Genomic DNA, 13,770 nt, shown 5'->3' with positions numbered 1-13,770 from the left:
CTCTCTGTTTTCATGGGAGTTGAACATATCCTATTCTGTCAAATCTTGCTCTGATTCATCACTTTGTCTGCCTCTCAATTAGACATCACTTTCAAACATGAGTGTTTCTGTAAGACCTGGGGTCTCACAGCTCAGGAGTTTAAGATTGCGCCCTTCCCAGAAACTCTCCCAGACCAAGACTCATTGCAAAAGCAAGAGGTTTATTAACCATTGCGCAATGGGGTCACCCCTCCCGGTCAGCAAAGAGTGGCACCCGGAGACAAAGGCCTTTAGGTTTTTAAAAGAAAAATTGCGGGAGATTTGAAGTTGCAGTCTTGGCAATTTAGGATTGGATGAGGAAGCTATAAAGTAAGAGAATTGGTTAGTCTTAGGTGCTCAAGCTTGGCCAGTCCTGCCAAGTGTGGATGCAGCTGCAATTTAAGGTGGGGGTGGTTAGCTCATCGTTGAAGATTAGGGGCTGTGGACTTTTGGCTGCAGGTCAAAAGCTACTCAGAACAAGTCTAGGTTCATTGCTAAGAAATGCTATCTCAAAGACAAGGGTCTGGTCGTTTTTTTTTGCTGACTGAAGGTCATTGCTTGCTTGCCTTTTTTTATATCTGTCCTCACAGATAGGGTCACATTCCTCCATTCTCTGGAAAGGTACTAAGAGGCTTTAGCTTAACCTGAACCTAAAACTCAAAGCTATAGGCTTTAGAAGACACACAGGTTACAAAGTTAGTCTAACCCTTTCATTTCCTTCTGCAATCTAACTTTACTTTCATTGTTTGGGATTAAAATTATGTACTAAGGGTATGCATATATTCCAGCCAGAAGGATTAAAGATGAGTGCTAAGAGCATGTCTGTATTAGAGTAAGAGCAGCCATGTCGCTGGATTAAAATCCCTCTGCAAGAAATGTAATCTAATGGTTTAGCAAGGGAGAGAGAAGGGGAAAGGGTAAAACCTTTGCCATGATTGCCATACTCGGCCTGCTAGAGCCCTTCAATCAAGAAGAGAGATGCCAATCCAGATACAGGAGGCATTTAGGACACCAACAGACAAGACCAGGGAAGAACCTCCCTCTGTCATATTTTAATCAAAACCCTAAAGATACATAACAAAGAGAATATAGTTTAGGTTGCAAGAGAGAAATACCATATCATACATTTAGGCAGGCCTATCAGACTAACAGTTTTGCATCTGGCAGCTTGTAGCTTCTTCCAAGGGCAGTCCTCCCTGCCCCAGGTTTCTTATCTAAAAATAAGCTCATCCTGACCTCTAGGGAGGGCCATCTGGTCTGGCCTCTCTTCAAGGTTTAGTAGCCCTAGCTGTTTTTCTTTCTAAGCTGGCCCTCATTCAAGGTTCAGTTATTTTTCTTTCTAGTCTGGGATGGTCCCACTTCTCAACAGTAAATTATTCATCTGGAATTTTAAAAGCAAGGAGATCTTGAAAGATCACAACTATTGGATGTAGGAGAAAACAAGTAACAGGACAGGAGCCTACCACAGAGGGCCTCTGAAAGACTCTACCTAGCAGTGTATCAAAGCAGATATTAAGACTCATAATCAAACCTTCGGCAGAGTACAGGGGATCATATGAAAGAAGGGAGGGTTAGTAAGACCTGAAGAGGACAGGAGCTCCACAAGGACCAAATATATCAGGGCACAAGGGTCTTTCATGAGACTGTTTCTCCAACCAAGGACCATGGATGGATATAATGTAGAACCCCTGCTTGGATATAGCCCATGGTAGCTCAGTATCCAAGTGGGTTCTCTATTAAGGGGAACAGGGACTATTTCTGACATGAACTCAATGGCGAGCTCTTTGACACTCCCCCCACCCCCCCCGAGGGAGGAGCAGCCTTGCTAGGCCACAGAAGAGGACATTGCAGCCAGTCCTGAAGAGACCAGAGAAGCTAGGGTCAGATGGAAGGGAAGGAGGTCCTCCCCTATCAGTGGACTTGGAAAGGGGCAGGGAGGAGATGAGGGAGGGAGGGTGAGATTGGGAGGGAATGAGGAAGGGGGCTACGGCTGGGATACAAAGTAAATAACCTGTGATTAATATAAAAAATAAAAATAATAATCCAAAAAAAAAAAGATCACAACTGCAAATTCAAAGAACTATACCCAACAAAGATATGTTTTAACTGCAAGAAAAGAAACTTTCCAGGATAAATATAAATTAAAGGAACTTAAGAACATAAAGCCACCTGTACAGAAAATACTTGAATGGTCTTTCAGACTGAGGAGAAACTCAAATACATATGTGAGAATGTTATCACGTCAAAAACTAGGAGCACCCACTACAATGTTGCAAGGTAAAATTTTATTTCACAGCTGGGCCAAACTTGTAGACTCGTACAAATAGAAAAGAGAAGCAGCCAAGAGTAAAAACAGGGGACTAGGTGATTGCAAAATCAGATTTTTGCAGTTATTGTATGATCATGGGAAAAGTTTATGGTGTGAGCTTATAGTCAGCGAGTTCCTGAAACATACCAGGAAACATTTTAAGGTCAGCCAATTCTTGGGCCATATCATGCAACAGTGGAAACAATTTACAATGTATAAATCATAAGGTTACAGAGGAGGAACAAGTAAAAAACAAGTTGACCTTTAGCTTGAGACATGAGTAAAGAGAAAGACCATAGAGAACAATATAGAAATAAATCAAATTCTAACATTATGTTTAGTTAGGAAAAGGAATAAAAAATGGACTCAGCTGGCTTTTAACAGAGGACACAGGAAATGATCAGCAATACTAGAATAATAGTTAAGCATGAAAGAGAAAGCAAACCAAAACAAAGCAAAACAAAAATCAAGCCCAAACCCAAAAAAAACCCCAGCAAAATGACAGGAATCAATATGTATCTTTCAACCAGTGACTGAATATTATCAAAAAGCACAGACTAGCAGATTGGGTAGAAAAGCTGCAATCTCCCTGTGTGGTGATGGTTGCCTCTAATGCTAGCACTTGGAAAGTGGGGCAGGCAGATCTCTGTATGTTGAGGCTAGCCTAGTCCACTTAGTCAGTTCCAAGGTAGCAGGCCCATACAACAGAGTGACCCTGTACAAAAAGTGCAAAAACCATTTATTTGTTGCTTCCAAGGAACGTCCTTTTTAGCACAGAAGACAGACACTCCCTCAGGGTGAAATGATGTAAAAAGGTGTTCCAAGCAAATGAACCTAGGAAACAAGCAGATGTCACTGCTCTAAAGGTAGATAGCAGCTTTCAAAAAAAAAAAAAAAAAAAGGTGAGATAACATTGTTACAGGTTCAGGAATAGCCAATCTTTGACCACTCAGACACCAGATTCAACTCAATAGAGTTTTATTGAACCCTAAACAGAAACTGACAGCTCAGGGCCATAATGTGGACTGGGGGGCCAGACTATGACGCTGGTCTGCTCCAAAAGTAGGTTTTTATACAAAAAACCATAATCAGGTAACAAAACTGTAACCAGGTGTATGAAACAAATTGCAACTAGGTAACAACTAAGTAACAAAAATGCAACCAAGTATCCAGGGATAGGAAACAACAGTACATCATTTTGACTAGCTAGACAAACCGTTTTTAACTGACCTTTAGTTTGATTGGTTCTACAGTTGGGGAACTTTATACAATGTTCAGGTAACAAAGTATACAAAGTTTGGGAAATGAAACCATAGAGACAATCAAAATGGATACTTGGAGGCAAATGGCTTCTAATATGCTAAAGGCTACAGCAGGTGTTAACAGAGGAGCCATAGTTATGCTAAGAAATAAAGTAGGTCTCAACAGAGGGCGGGCCTATAGAATTTAAACAGGCTACAACAATATAAAGAAGATTGTTTCATACTGACCAAGGGAATGATGTGTCAAGAGAGCATCACATTTTTAAACGCATATGCCCTAAACACAGGACATTAAATTTCATAAAACAAGTGCTGCTGGATGTAAAGACACAGATTAATTCCAGTACAATAGTAGTGACTTCAATACTTCAGTCTCATCAATTGAGAGGCCATTTTGACCAAAACAAAACCAGAGAAATATTTGAATTAAATGACATAGACCAAGTACAGTTAACAAACATATATAGAATATTCTACCCAAACACTGCAGAATATACTTTTTTCCTCAACAGCCCATGAAACTTTCTATAAAATGGTCATATATTAAAGTACAAAGCAAATCTTTAAAGAATTGATACAATCATTTTGTTCTATCAAATCATAACAGAATACGACTGACACCAGCAGCAAGAGTGACTCTTGAGCAAACGAAAACACATGGAGATTAAACAACACACTATTGAAGGATGACTAGACATTTCAAGAGATCAAGACAGAAATTTACAAAAATTCCTAGAATCAAATGAAAGCCCAACATACCACAACCAATGGGATAGAGCAAAGTAGTCCTAAGAAGGACATTAAGAAGCTGGAGAGATGCCAAATAACTTAATGATACATATTAAAGCACTGGATAAAAAGGGGTAAGCCAAATCCCACATAAGCAGACACAGGGAAACTATTAAGATCACAGAAATTAATAAAATAGAAACAACAACAAAACTAAAATGGTAGAATCAATAAGAGTTGTTTCTTTGAAAAGTTAAAACAAGATGGATAAACCCTTAGCTAAATTAAGCAATAAAAAGAAACAGAAGATAAAATGTAATAAAATTAGACATAAGAAAGGATCTGTTACTATAGATACCAATGAAATTCAGAAAATTATTAGGTCTTTTCTAAAAAAGCATATATTCTGCTAAACTGGAAAATGTAAAAGAAATGGTTGAATTTTTAGACATAGAGGACCTATGAAAATTAAACTAAGATAAGATAAATAATTTATTCAGAACTATAACAATGAGAAAAGAAATAATAAAAAATTTCCAACTGAACAAAGATCTTCAAAGAACTCTCAGCAATACCTCTCGAACCATTCTACAAATTATAAAATGCAAAAACATTAAACTTCTAAAAACCTTTATTTATTTATTTATTTATTTATTTATTTATTTATTTATTTATTTATTTGTTTGTTATGTAGAAAGCATTCTCCTGCAGGCCAGAAGAGGGTACCAGATTTCATTATGGGTGGTTATGAGCCACTGTGTAGTTGCTGGAAATTGAACTCAGGACCTCTGAAAGAGCGGCCAGTAGAATTGCCCTTAACCTCTGAGCCATCTCTCCAACCTCCAACATTAAACTTTTTATGAAGCTAGTATTACCCTCATTCTAAAACCAAACAAAGATGCAACAAACACATATAAAATCAAGTCAGTCTTCCAGATGAATATATACAAAAGTCCTCAACAAAATATTTGCCAACTGAATTGAAGAGTACATCAAACAAATCACTCACCATGATCAAGTTGATTTATTCCAGAAATTCGGAGATTATTTGACATGAATAAATCAATGAATGTTATAAAGTACATAAATGGTCATGAGGCAAGAAGTGCATCATCATCTCAGTAGATACAGAAAGAACTTTTAACAGGATCCGACATCCTTTCGTGTTAAAAGTCCTAAGGAACTGAGAACAGAAGGAACATATATCAAGACAATGTAGGCTATATTTGACAAACCTATAGCTAATGCTGTATTAAGTGGGAGAAAATTAGAAGAATATTCATTAAAATCAGGAAGACAAGAAGGGTGTCCACTCTCGCCCTTGTTTAATATAGTACTGGACAAGGTAGAGCAGTAGCATGAGAGAAGCAAACGGAAGGGGTGCTGTCAGGAAAGGAAGAGTCCAAGTGTCCTTATTTGCACAGGAGTGTATCTGTCAGAGACCCAAAAGCTTCACCTGAAAACTCTTAGAACTGATAAACAAATTTAGAAAAGTGTCAGGATATGAAATTTATGTACAAAACCCAGCAGTCTTATGTGCCAACGACTAGCATACTGAAGAAGAAACCAGGAAAACATCCATATTAATCTCAAAAATACCTTGAAATAAACCTAACCAAGGATGGGAAAGACCTCTGTGACAAAACCTTAAAACTAAAACAAACAAACAAACAACAAAAAAAAAACAAAAACAACAAAAAAACTAAGGAATGCACTAGAAAATCTCCCACACTTATGGATTGTAGGATAAATATTGTAGAAAGGGCCATCTAACCAAAAGCAATCTAAAGATTCGGTTCAATCCCTGTCAAAATGACTGTGAATTTCTTCACAACTCACGGAAGATCAAAAGACACCATATAGCTAAAGCAGTCTTGAGCAGAAGGAATACTCCTAGAAGTATTAATGTAATTGATTTCAAGAGCAAAATAACAGCAAGGTCCAGCAGAAAACACAGAGATCATTGGAACAAGATAGAGGCCACAATCGGTACATGTTGCAGAAAATATAAAAAAGCCTAATAATGTTTATTATTAAAATCCTTTACTTATTACAGTGATATTATCTGACCCACTATCATAATCAATAAAATACACAGACACCTGATAGATTTTTGAATAACCTTATTTTACCTGGGGCTGGGCAGATATTAACCCCTAGGCTACCTAATTACCTTCCAGCCCTCATTGCATGCCAACTGCTTTAATCATTCTTATCTGGACTACTTCCCATCCGTAATTCCATAAATACTTACACTCTCCCTCTGTGCCGCTACTCTCTATGGGGATCCTTAGAGTCAATTCCTCCAGGCCACACGGTTCTTTACCTACCACACAGAAAGGAGACTCTGCTCCTTTCTCCTCTGGTAACTGTCTCCTCCCATGATCCTTCTGTACCCAAAGGCGGTGAACCCCTCACGTCTGCCCTTCCGAGGTGTAGAGGTGTAGGCCTTTTATGCAGCCAGTCAGGGAGGCAAGGTTACACAGCAACACTTGGGGTACGCGGGTGTCTGCTTGTAAAAGACAGCAAGCAGACGTCGGGGAGAAACCCGGTCAACAGTCAAATACAAAGCACCAGCCCATCCTGTTACAGACACAAGGCCACACAACCACAGCTGCTCTAGTTAGGAGAAAAATACCAAAAAAGGAAAGGTTTTTGGTTTGTTTTGTTTCCTTTTTAAAGACAGAGTTTTTTTCTGTGTAGCCCTGGCTGTCCTAGAACTCACTGTGTAAACCAGGCTGACCTTGAACTCAGAGATCTGCCTGCCTCTGCCTCCCTTGTGGTGGAATTTTCAAGAAATGGTTCTGGGAAAACTGCTTGTTTACTATGGAAGAATGGAATTTAGATCTTTATTTCTCAAACAGTCAGACCAAAAAGTCAGAGCAGAGGGTTTCCTCTTCTCTCTTTCTTCAGGGTAGGGACAGAACCCCTCTCCCTTTTTGGGGTTCAGACTTTGGCAAGTTAGGCTGAAGCTGCTTAAGTTTGAACCGAGAAAGAGTCTTTTTAGGTAACAGTGAAGGTGCTAGGCTCACACCTGCTCCCCTTGACTGCTTGGAGAGGATTGTAGATGACTGTCCCCATTTTTACTGTCATAGCAGAACGTAGTTTGGTTTATCTACTCCTTTTCCACTCTATGCTTCTTCCAGTTCCCTTCAGTATGAAGGTATCAGTGGAGAGGGATGATACTGTTCATAGGGGCGAGACTCCGTGGGTGTTGTGGTCACCAGGAAATAGTTAATGCAGGTGTTGGTTGGGTGGGGCGGGTAGTCCCTTGGCAGGATATGTCTGGAGAAGACTGATCACCACACAAGATTCTGGCTGGGAATGAAATAGGGCAAACAAGCTGCGTGGGCTAGGAGGGCCACCCACACATCCCTACTGAGTATACTTTAAGACAAAGTTAGTGCTATGGACACTTGAGATGGGGAGAGATTGTGCCTGGCTATCTTCTGTCTGGCATCGCAAAGATCTGAACACATCTGAACAGCATCCCTTAGCGACATTCCATCCTTCTGCCTCCCAGACGCCAGTAGCACTATCCAATTGTGATGATAAAAAAGTTTCTTTACATATTTCTAGATACCCCACCATGGGTAGAGCAAAACCAAATCAAAATAAACCCAAAATATTCTAAGTTGATAGCCAGTGATACAAAGATTTCGGAAGGCAGCCTGATCCTTAAACAAAACAAACAAGTAATGGATCTAACTCCGTACCTGGTCAGAAATTGTTCTATACACATCTCCTTGTCCCTAACCCTACAAAACCTTTTGGCTTTGGTCAAACTATAGGAAGATAAACAAATTGCACTATGCACAATGCATGCCATTGTTAAGTACACAAAGCAGTGATGTTGACACAGCAGTGAATCATTTTAGTCACTGCACACTGAGTAAGGCCCATACATTTCTACAGAATCATCAACATTGTTAGTAGATGGGAAACATCCTTTGTGAAAAAAGGATGAAGCAATGCAAGCCGCAATTTGAATCTCCAAGGATTGCTTTGAGGGTGTGAGAGTAGAGAAACCACAGGAGCCTAGAGTGTTTCTTTCTGTTTTGTTTTTGTTTTTTTTTTTCAAATTAAATCTATCTATCTATCTATCTATCTATCTATCTATCTATCTATCTATCTGTCTGTCTGTCTGTCTAGCATCTATCCATTTTAATGTGCCAATAAACACACAAACACACACACACAAGAGCTTGTTACAGGAGTGTGGAAGTCAGAGGACAACTTATTAGTTCTCTGCTTTTACTATGTGTGACCTGGGATCTGTCTGGGTTGTGGCAGTTGCTTTATTTTCTGAGCCACCTCAAGTTCCAGAGATATATTTGAGCCAAGATCACTGCAGTCTCGGTCAGGATTCTCAAGTCTGGTTTGTACGTATGTACAATATTCCCTGGAGCTCACCTTACAGATTTTCATGCTTTGAAGAAAACAAGTGTGCAAAGAAGAGAAGATGGATGTGGGAAAATACAAAGGGATACTGTTTTTGTTTTTCATGGAAGCCCAGACAGGCTGACAGTGGTGGCTGTGTCTCGCCAGGCATGCCTTCTTCTCAGCAGTGAGCCACGTGTAGACCATCTTAAACCCGTTCTCGTGGGAGCCCTCAGGAGAGCAGCACCCAAAGTAGTCACTACAGACGTGAGCACCCCTCTGTCTCGCCAAAAGCAACGGTTCACCATAGCATCTTGGGGTCTTTTATTCTTATTCTGCAGATTCTTTCCCAAGAATTCCTTGGAAGCTTGACTAATCCAAGTCCACTAGATTCATGAAGAAGGAAAAATACCTGGTCTGGTGGAGGGAGGGTTTAGTGGCCATCAGGATTATGATGTAGGCTAAGCCTAAAGATGTGACACAGTGGTAAAGTCCTTGCCTGCCCGGTGTAGACAAAGCCCTGGGTTGATTCCTAGCACTGGGGAAAACAAGGAAATCAGCATGCAACAACCACAAAACTACTTCACATTGTGGCGGGGGCTGGTGGCACAGCCTTTAGTCACAACACTTAGGAAGCAGAGGCAGGAGAATGCCAAGCTGGAGATGGATCTAAACTACATAGTGAGAACCTATCTCAAAAAAAGGGATTTTACACCCTGGCATAGTGACACACACCTTTAATTCCCATGCAGTTGGAAGGAAGAGGCCGAGTTGGAGGACAGCCTTGCCTACAAAGCAAATCCAGGACAACCAGGGCTTGATACACAGAAAAACAAACCCTGTCTCAACAAACAAACAAACAAACAAACAAACAAACAAACAAACGGTGGTGGTGGCGGATTTTACTTTGTTAGAATCTGGAAATAGTTCAAGATCCCTAGACTATGGATTTCAGTAAGTCATCTGGGAGACGCTCTCCTCTCTTATCTCCTGATATTGCAGAATTAGGCCTGGGTGATCTCTTCTCGCCACACTTGATAGTTCAGGCTGAGCTGGTAGTGAAGAAATAGAGATGCTTTGGCAGCCATGGCAGGGCATAAGTAGAGTGCCAGTGTTTAGTGCAGTGAGAGCCAGGAGTCTACACGCCCCAGGCTTGTGCAGAGCTGAACACTAGAGGGCACCACCACCAGATGGCACCACCACTTGTGGCTGTCAAATGCCAAACACAAAACATTACCGAAGACCAACTCAGGGTTCCTTTTCCACCCACAATTTCTAAATGTGAGTGAGAGGACTGTAGCCGGGTGATTGGTGACTGTAATGGTTGCTTTTCATTGTCAACTTGGTGGGAGTGATGACTCATTGTACCTATGAGGATTTTTCCAGAGTTTAATGGAAGACCCACCCTGACTGTGGTGGACTATACATGTTCCAGATAAGTTTAACTGGAGACCCACTCTGAATGTGGGTGGTACCATCCATGTGTTGGTGTCCAAGAACAAAGAAGAAGAGGAAAAAGAGGAAGCCAGCTGGGCTCTGGTATTCCCCTTTCTCTGCTTCCTGGTCTGCTGCTGCCGTGGCTTCCTTATCATGAGAGACCTCATCCTCCCAGACTGTGAGCTAACATGAATGCTTTCTTCCTGAGGCTGCTTTGTCAAAATAACAAGGAAAGTAACTGCTATAAAAAATCAGTAATGATGGGGTCATTGCTTTGACAACCTGACTGTGTGGTTCCTGGGCTTCTGGAACTAGTTTGCACAGGGACATGGAAGAGTTTGAAGCTGTGAACTGCTGAAGGCCTAGAGTGCAGAAATCAGAGCTTAGTGAGTCATTCTGGTAGGAAACTCTAAGACTGGAATGCTGAGAGAAATTTGCATGGAGGAGGCCCAGCTCATAGATTTTCAAGGGAATCTTAAGAACTCTACTGGGAATTGGGATATAGGCCATTCACATTGCATTCTGGCAAAGAATCTCTGCATCCTGTCCATTTCCTGAGAAAATGAGTGAGGCTGAATTAAAAAAGAAATGGAATAAGTTGTTTTGCAGAAGAAACGTTTACAGTGTAATATCCAGGATGTGCCATGGCAACTGCTTTTTGTCAGATCTATAGTGACCCCGGTAGAAATATATGGAAAAAGAAACACATAAAAAAAAGAGGAGTATGAGATGAAAATAACAGAAAAGGCAAGCTGGGGAAATCAACTGCAATTATCAAAAAGATTAAAGAGAAAGCTTATGCTTTGTACTGGAGTAATAGGGAGGCTGTGCAGAGGGCGTGGCCTTATCCTTGGAAAGCTTCACATTGTAAAAATGCAAATTCATTTAAAAAGAGAATGAGTCAAGAATGCAACAGAAAGTGTTTTCTGCTTGAAAGCAGCCACCTAGAGAAGTTCAGCCTCTGAGGCTCACAGGGGCCGCTATAGTTCTGGTACAGAAGGGCCAGGCTACCTCTCAAGCAGCAAGGAGAACTTAAAAAGTGCTACTTATGTGGGGTTTTTTTTTAAACTTTTTTTATTGATCCTTTGAGTTTTACACCATGCACCCAAATCCCACTCTTCTCCACATCCCTTTATATTTGCCTTTTGTCCTTGATTGTAATCTCCCTGCTAAAAGAAAATAAAAACAAAAATAAAAAATAAACGAAACAAAACAAAGCATAGAAAACACCTCATTGTGGAAGTTGCAGTGTGTCCCAGTGTGTCACATAGTATACCATTTTGTCCAAACATCTTCACTTGCAAATGTTCATTGCAATGAGTCTTTCGTCTGGTTGGAGGCTTCTGGCTCCTGCTACACCATCAGTACTGAATCCTCCCCAGAACTCTTGGTTATCCTGTTGTTGCCCTGTGTCATGGAGATCCTGCAGCTTTGATCTGCAGGACCAGCCCCTTCACACACCTCAACAGTTAATAGAGGAGGTAGATTTTGAGAGTGGGCCAACTCAAAGTCTTCGATAGGGGCCCAGGTGGGCAGCCCACTAGCTCTCCCGAATCAGAATCAGCACCACCACGGAATGTTGTGGGTTGGTCTGGTGCTATGCATTCAAATGCTAAATTACTTGACCCAGGATCTGATTGCAGCCCAGACAAGTTGTGTAAACTTTGCTTGCCAATATTCTGACTGCTTAAATAAAGGTGCTAACAAGCCTATAGCTGGGCAGAAGAGGGGTGGCTTAGGTTCCCAGACTTGGGGTCAGAGAAGAAAGATGAGGCCAGGAGGAGGAGGAGGAAGCAAAAGATGTAGCAGGAGGAAAATCGGGAAGAAGGAAGTCACCATGGGGTAGTATGGACTATGAGTATGTGGCCAAGGGAAGTTTGCCCTGAGTGCTGGCCTGACTGGACAGAAGCAGCCCAGGAAGGAACAATTATAGCAAGCAACTTGGGGTGTGTAGCTAGAAAATAGCAAAATAGTTTAGAGGTTGATGTCTGCCCAGTTATGGTGCCTTAAAACTTTTATTAATCTAAAAGTTCTCTGTCTCGATTATTTGGGAACTAGCTGGGGTAGAGAAGCCCTCTAGAGTCTAATATCCCTTCCACAACAAGGGAGAGCTCTCTAGCACTGTCCTGGTTAGCTCACTGAGTGCTGCAGTCAGCCAGGGCCGGGTCAGCTCTCCCACTCTCATGCCCTCGCCATCAGGGCTTGGTAGTTCTGGAAAGAAAGCAGGCTGGGTAAGCCATAAGAGAAAGCTAGGATCACCTGCCTCCAGGTTCCTGCCATGGTGTCCCTCAATGGACTGTAACTTAGGACATGTAATTCAAATAAACCCTTTTCTCCCTAAGTTGCTTTTGGTTATGGTGTTTCATTACAGCAATAATAATTCTAACTAAGATACTACACAAGTGTGTATGTCGTTGGCTTCTCAAGAGGGGGTCTCATTTCAGTGTCTGAACAGTAGTTGTATACCTGATTTTGGTGGCTTCTGAAGTTATATTTGTACTGGTGGCTGATTAACTTTCCCCTCCTTTTTTTGGTAAAGGAGACTACCAAGTCTTTCCTGAGTGTCTTGGGCAGGACCAGTCTGATAAAGATAAAATTCAGGCTATAAAAATTCCAAAAAGGCATTAAGACTTTTACCGTTCCTAGGGGTTCTAGGAAGAATCTGGTTCTTGCGGGTGTGGTGGCACACACCTTTAATCCCTGCAGTGGGAAAGTAAAGGCTAACTGATCTCTGTGAGTTCAAGGCCAACCTAGTCTACAGAGTTCCAGGCCAGCCAGGGCTACACAGACCCTGGCTCAATACCCTCCCAACAAAACAAAACAAAACAAAACAAAACAAAAGAAAGAACTTCCAGCCCTATTGGATGGCATACTCTTGTAATCCCAGCTCAGGAGGAATGCTTCACATTCCAGGCCAGCCGGGGCTGCAGAATGAGATCCAGAACTTCCAAGACTTGGTCAGCACTCGTCTCTTGCTTGTAAAAGGTGGCGATAAGAATTCCTCAACCCTTACATAGCAGCAAACTAAAGGCAGAGAAGGAAGCTCAGAGCTTTTAGTTTCAAAGTTGTTATTAGTCATCAAGAATTACAGGGTCTCTAGAGGCACGGCCCGTGCCCACACAACCAGGCTCCACGTAGACACCATGCCGTCCAAATACAAGGGTGGAACAATGTTCAAGGCAGGAGCTACTGATTGAATTTGTGATCTTGTGTTTGTCAAGGTCTAGCACAGGCTTCAGAAGACCTGGGAGTCGTGTTTATGACCAAGGAGTGAATCTAGAACACTGTAAGAAGGCTGTAACATGAGATGTCTTAGCCTGTGAAGTTCAATCCCCACTACTCAGGTGGTCAGATAACGGACTCCTGCAAGTTGTCCTCTGACCTACACAAGCGCGCGCTCATGCAGATAATCACCACCTAAGGTTCTCATTTCCTGGGAAAACAAGTTCAGGTTTTAAAGAGTCTCTCTCTTTTTGGCACTGATTTTTAGAGTACCGTGTACAGCCAGAAAGTTTCTTGGGGTTCACCTAGAGATGTACATACTTGACCCCTTGGTAGGGAGTTGTCAGCTTCTTAGACAGCAGCTACCGCAATTTTCCGGACAAAAAGGCGGGAGTCAAGGCGGGCATTTAGCAC

The sequence above is a fragment of the Psammomys obesus genome, unplaced genomic scaffold (genome assembly GCF_907164565.1).
Source record: "Psammomys obesus unplaced genomic scaffold, mPsaObe1.curated_primary_1811, whole genome shotgun sequence".
Taxonomy (NCBI): Eukaryota; Metazoa; Chordata; class Mammalia; order Rodentia; family Muridae; genus Psammomys; species Psammomys obesus.
This window is presented reverse-complemented; position numbering follows the sequence as displayed.